The 6,632-nt window shown below is 48.4% G+C and overlaps 1 protein-coding gene across 3 annotated transcripts in view; it reads right to left on the reverse strand.

Moving 5' to 3' along the window:
• FYN (FYN proto-oncogene, Src family tyrosine kinase) overlaps positions 1-4,306 on the reverse strand; it is a 225,425-nt gene extending 221,119 nt beyond the window's left edge. For 2 of the 3 annotated variants that reach the window (XM_047762887.1, XM_047762885.1), the window contains exon 1: positions 4,272-4,293. The gene's annotated coding sequence lies outside the window, so the exon portion shown is untranslated. Of the gene's footprint in view, positions 1-4,271 lie in introns of all 3 variants that reach the window. The other variant, XM_047762886.1, reaches the window with a different exon arrangement.
• Between the last annotated feature and the right edge of the window lie 2,326 nt (positions 4,307-6,632).

Genomic DNA, 6,632 nt, shown 5'->3' on the forward strand with positions numbered 1-6,632 from the left:
AACCTTGTTGTGGTAATTATTTCGGAATGTGTAAGTTTATCAGATCTTATATTGCACATCTTAAGTTATATAATGTTAGAGGTCAATTATATCTCAACAGAACTGGAAAAGCGCAACAAAATAAAATGTACAATTTGCAGAAATGAAGGAGCCATTAAAAATTGAATATATGCTATCCGTTTATACATAATTTAAGAGAGTGCAAATTAATCTTTGTTTTGAATGTAAATGTGAAAATTTTAATCTCCCTAAGCATCAGTTTCTTATTTCTGAATGTAATATATAGATATTAAACAGAACTTCAGGTGTATGTACAGAGAAAAAAAAAAAACAAAAAACTTTGCATCTGTAAACTGGGGATAACTGAAACCACTTCATATCATTATCAGATTTTTTTAATTGAAGGGCAGCTGGTTTACGATATTAATTTTAGGTGGTCATACATACCATTACTGTTCAGATTAAACAGGGCTTGCAACCTAGTAAATGCTCAATAAAAATTAGCTCTTACATGTTATTTTTATCTCCTCTAGTAGACTAAGCTCCTGAACAAGGACAAGGACAGGGAGAAGTATTCACTTTCACAATCCTATCTCCCAGTGCCTTAGACACGGTAACATACTGGGCACATGTTTGCAGATCAGAGGAATATACCAAACTGTTTGTAGCAAAAACACATGTCTTATTAAGTATGATGACTAGTACAGATAGAATTGCTCCTGGGGAGGCTTGTAGAGAACACGGACTATGCAGAACACTAGCCGCTCACCCCGCTCCTGGAGGGCTGGAGTCCACTTAACTCCGTGGAAGGTGCAGGGCTCACAGTCACCAGCTCAGGGCGGCTGGGGGACGGGGTTCAGAGGTGGGGGTGGGGGAAACCCAGGCAGGACTGAATAGCTGAGCTGGCTAAGGCTCCCTCCCCATGAACATGGCCTGGGGCAAGAAGTTTCTGCTGTGCTGTCTGCTTCATTTCTTCTTCCAATTAGAGAAGGGAGGGCTGTGATTCTGAAAGCCCCTCCTAGCCACTCAGGGAGCCTATAAAATCAGCAGATAAAAGCCGAAGCCACCAAAGGTGCTCCTGGAGAGCCATGTCTGGTGTCAGCACAGGAGCCAAGAGATCACTGTATTACAAGGAATGACTGGGTGGGAACTGCCCACTGGAGTGGACAAAAGCAAAGTTTCTGGCAACATGTTTAAAATGAAAAGATCTGAACTTGGAAAATCAAAAGAACAAAAGCAATGATGAGGATGGGCTCTAGTTTCTGATCAGCCTACAAACTTCTTGAGGGCAGTGACTGTGCCTTGTTGAATGGTGGCATATGGCAAAGCTGCTGACCATAAATACATTTCTTCTTGACCTTTTTTTTCCGGTCACGTGGCTAAACTGTATTTCCCAGGCTCCCTTGCAGTTAAACGTGGCCACATAACTAGCCCTCAAGCAAAGGCTGTAATGTAGAAGTGACGGGTGTCATTTCCAGGCCACGGCATTTAAAATGTCGGTGCTTTCCTTTTTGTCCTTCGGCCAGCTGAAAGCAGGTGACAGTGGAGCACTATGGGATGGTGGAGCTTGGGGCTCAGAATTACTGCTTGTAGGAAAGCCCCCTACAGACCAGATATACCCATTTTTGACTATTACATATAGAATAATAAACGTCTGTTGCTTTTGAGTCATTATACATTTGCAGGCCTATTTGTCACAGCTGCTAACATCAGCCAATTAATCCAGGTGCCTAGCACATACTAAAGGCCTAACTCACATTTGTTTAAAGAAGACAAATAAGACCAGGTTCCTTCTTTCAACATGCTGATCAGCTAATGATGGAAACAGACACGTGACAAACCTAAGGCCAGCTGCTGAAGTGTGAAAACAAAATTAGAGGCATGGTGAGTTGTCTGAAGGACGAGAAAGTATCCTAGAGTAGAAGACTTCTGAGCTGGGCCCTAACGGTTCAACAGGACCCAAGTAAATCAGATGCGGCTGGAGCTTCCAGACCACGAGAAAGAAGAGGGTGAAGGTACACAGAGCAGAGTGTGTTTGCTCACATTCAACCACATCATTCTCTTGCACTTGGTCAACAGAGTGAGAGTTTATTATGCACTGACTTTCATTCCTGGGTCTGGCATCAAACAAAGATCACTTTGGGGGTTTTGGGGGAGGTTCTTACTTGTTCGTTTTTATTTTATTTTTTAGAGTACGCTCATTAACCCTATTACTTTTTTAAAATATAAAATCTTCCAAGAAGAATGTCCTTAGAAAGTGCAGAAGTAAATGTTTAATGAACCATAACAACTCTTTTCTAATAAAATTCTTGAAGAACAAACTTGAGACAGTTGTACTCTTTACACTAGTCAAAGACCCATGATCTTAGGAATGAGTGGATTCAACTTAAGTTTTGACATTATTAAGCACCTAATAGTCACCAACTGTAAGATTAAGCCCCTGGCTGTACATTTCCATTTCCTCTTTAAGAGGACCATCAAACAGTGGGTTTAAGAGTTCAGTCCAAAGATTCTCTACATCCTTTGCTCATAGAAATTAAATGCCTCCAAAGCCTGAGAGAGTTAACAAAACCACTTCCTTTCAAAATCTGTGAGTCCCTTCAACTGAAAGCACAGGACTCCTGGGGCAGGGACTCAGGAGAGAAAAAGCACAAAGGGTGGGAGGTACCTCAGGCAGGTGCTGGGTGGTGGGAGGAAGGATGGGGGTGTCTGAAGGCTACCCTGAAGCAGGATAGACAGGGTCTCCAGTCGTCTTCCTAATGCCCATCTCATGCTGTGTTAGCAATGTCTCCAGGAGCTTGTTTAAGTGTCAGGGTAGAACAACAAGCATTGGGCAGACAAGACTTCATTTCACAAGACTTCAGGATTCCTTAGACTCCAGGCTAGAAGCAAGTCAGGCTGCCTCACTTCTCTCAAACACCAATTTAACTCTCTTTCAGAAACAAATTTCTTCTGCCCCCCCCCGCCCCCCGCAGCAATTTTTCCTACTCCCTAAATAATGAAAGGGGGTTAAAACTAGGCAGGGGTGTGCGTGCTACCTTGAAAGTAAAGCAACTCTCAACACGGCTGAAATCATTTCCCCCTTAAATCCAAGAAATACTGCAGCTGCCAGTCAACACTACCCGTCCATGAATACAACAAAATGCCAGCACCTGCCACTCTACATCTGGGGCCTTGTATTTTTTTTTTTTTTTTTGGTAAATGTGGCAGGAAAGACTCTCAGAGAAAAGATCAACTGCTTTATCTGAGAGAAAGGGAAGCCCCGGGGAAGAGAAACAAGAAACATCGTACCCATCCTTGGGTACTTTGTGTGTCTCCTCTCTGTGCACTGAAAGGGCTCTTTGTGTCACACACACACACACACACCCGGCGAGTCTGTGTGATTTATTGGGGGAGGAGAGGCAAGAAGGGTGATTTTATCATCCCTCTTCTCACTCAGTCCCAGCAAACCTCCGCCTGGGCCCAAGCTCGGTGGCCTCTTTCTGGCTCAGTCCCCTCCGCCTGTGGCCGCAGAGATAAGAGAGAGGAGGCGACCAAACAAAAACAGTCATCGATCTAGGGAAGTCGAGAGGAAATCCAGCAAGCAGGGAAGGGAGGAGAAAAGGGCCTGAGGGAGCAGGAGGGGTGGGGGTGGGGCGGGGGTCAGAGGAAGAGGAGCTAAGGCTCCAGCAAGGGGTACTGGGGAAGGGTGGGTGGTGGCACAGGAAGAGTGGAGGGGAGGATCCGAGTAGCACAAGGGAGGTGCCAGAAATAGGCAGGAGGATGCGCTGAGAAGGCGACCGCCGCAGGAAGAGGAGGCCGAGAGGTGGAGGAGTGGGGCAGGGGTGGAGTGGGGTGGGGAGGAAAGCAGCACCGGGCATCAATTATTAAGTGATTACATCATCCCTGACATTAAAACAACACACACTGCCCGGGTGCCCACTGGGGGCCCCCGAAAGGAGGGCGGGGGCGGAGTCCGAGCCAGCCTCGCCCCCAAGCCAATTCCTATTCACACCCCGCGCCCCGCTCGCGGGCGAGGAAATGGGCCCCCCATCCCTGCGCTGCCGCGGGGCTGCACCTCACAGAGATGTCCTCCGGCGAGACCAAGGGAAGAGTCCGAGCTGGGCCAACTCGCCGGCAGCCCTGCGGGGCGCCCGGGAGACTGCACAGGCCAGCAGACTGCAGCGCAGGGCCCCGCGGCGGGGGCGGCGCTGCGTGGGGGCGCCGGCAGCCAGCGTCTCCGCAGCATCCCCGCGGCCCCGCGGCCCCGCGGCGCATCCCCGGCAGCTTACCTGCGCGGCGCTCAGGCTCCGGAGCCCATTCACATGGTCCTCTCCCCGCCCTCCTCTGGCGCGGCCGAAGCGTCTCCGGTGGCTCCTCGGCGGGCCCGGGAGCGTGTGGGCCTTCTGAGAGCGCCCAGGGGGCGGCGCCGGGTGTCCCCGGCCCGGCGGCCGGGTCTCTCCCAGGCGCGGGCGGCGGCCGCCCGGCGGTGCGGCGCGGGCGGCGGCTTTGTGTGCGCCCAGGGAGCCCTTCGGTGCGCGGGGTGAACCGCCGCGCGCCCGGACGGCGGTGGACGCGCGGCTCCGAAAGCAACCTCGCCTCTGCTCCCGCGGCCGGCCGGCGGGCGGGTCTCGGCGGCTTTCGGCTCGCGGCGACCCCTCCTCCTCTTCCGCGGCAGCCCCCTCCCAGCCGGCTCGGCTCCTGACAGATGGCGCAACTGCAACGACGCGCCGCCGCTGCCGCGGCTGCTCACAGCTACTCGCGCTGATGCTCCAGCCCCTCCAGCCCCTCCAGCCCCAGTGGGGAGTGAAGAGGGGCGGGACGCACTGCGAGAGTGGCAGGCGCCGCTGCCCTATCAACGGGCCCCTCGGGAGCTGCAGGCGGCGACCATTGGTGTTTGGGGCGGGGGCGGGGCGGTGATGGGTGGGGCCACCGAGTGGGTTGAGCGTTACTGTGGTTTCGGGCATCCTGGCGTCCGTGCCGCGTAGGGTGTGAGAGGGTATGTTAGGTTGGAGGAGTTCTGTGTCTGTGTTTTTCAGGTTTACGTGGACTTGAGGTAGTGGGTTTGGGTGAGGGAAGAAGGGGAGAGTGTGAGCTGCAATTTGTGCTTTGCGTAGGATTGCAGCCGCCAAAGCAGAAAAACATCGGCCATTCCCTCAAAACCATGGGAACTTGCCTTTCTGATGTCTTTTCATTTGAAGGTGAAAGGATAAACTGGGAAAGTGTTAAGGTGATGAGTTTTCTCCGATCAAACGGAAGAGTGCAGAGCAAGGTAGAATTCCATTAAAGAAACCTGGAAAATCTAAGAGAACTCTGGAAATGCACAATTAAAATTATTAATAATTATAAGGAGAAGGAAGAAAAGGAAGGGGAGGAGATGGGAGAAATTAGGATCAATTTATTAATCTTCTGTTTATATATATATATATATTAGAGCAAAAGTCTGCAGGAAGTATTTGGGCAATGGGGGTAGAGGGTGGAGAGGGCCTGTGGTAACTAGGGAATCTACAGTCACAGAGTAGAGATGTGTTTGTGTAGTTTTTTCCAAAATCATGTTTAATTGTAGCCATTGGTTGTCTTTGATTTCTCATGACATTCAGCCTTTTCGTGTTTTTTTCCTTCACTGAATCTGAGCTTTTGCTCAGATTTTCCTTGATAATATAATAGCCAGTTGAGTGTAGAGTTGGGAGTACATCAGTCTTTATTTCCTATTCAGTTTTTCTATGGCAGGATGTAACTTCATACAAAAAAAAAAAAAAGAAAGAAAGAAAAAAACCACTTTGGCTTCCTGATTTTCTTTATAGGTAATTCCTGTTTACTGGAAGTTCTGCTTTAAGGCATGCTCAGATGAATTCTCCTTAATGATTTTGGCAAGAACCCTACCCTGCCCCCTCAGCAAAATTTAATGTTCTGAGAAATATAAGTGAATTGACTTCTGCTTTTATGCTCAATAATATTACCATTCCTTACCACTAATTTTTTAATTAAAATTTTAAAAATATAAGTCACTTTTGCTGACTCTTTCATTTTAGGTATACAGTGCTTTTTTAAGTTGTTAACATTTATTAAACAATCCCCATTTTATGGATGAGGAAACTGAGGACAAGAGAAGTTAATAACTAAACTCAAGGTGATCATATAGGGTGTTAGTTTTTTCCTTTATTAAATAAAATGCTAAATAAAATCGAGTTTAAATTATGTGTTGGTAATTCACCCATAGTCCCAAGAAATGGAACCACAACTAGGACTAGAAGATTTCCATACAAGAGAATGCCAGCTTTATCTAGCCAAGAATTGTTTGTCTCAGAGAAGGGGCTCCTTGTCATCAGTATTAGCCTGCCATGGCTGCCTAGTTTATTTGAACTGGGATGGAGAGGCAGTTGTCTAGAGCAATGATTCTCAAACCTTAGCATGTTATTCAGAATTACCAGAAGGGACTTATTGACACACAGACTGGGAGTTCCCTGGTGGCCTAGCAGTTAAGGATCTGGTGTTGTCACTGCTGGGGCACAGGTTCAGTCCCTGGCCCTGGGAACTTCCGCATGCTGGAGCAGCCAAAAAAAGAACCCCCAAAACAAACAAAAAAACCACAGACTGATGCCCCCCCCCACTCCCAGAGGGTCTGACTCAGTAGATTTGGGATAAAGCCCAAG

Source organism: Phacochoerus africanus, chromosome 2 (genome assembly GCF_016906955.1).
Source record: "Phacochoerus africanus isolate WHEZ1 chromosome 2, ROS_Pafr_v1, whole genome shotgun sequence".
Lineage (NCBI taxonomy): Eukaryota > Metazoa > Chordata > Mammalia > Artiodactyla > Suidae > Phacochoerus > Phacochoerus africanus.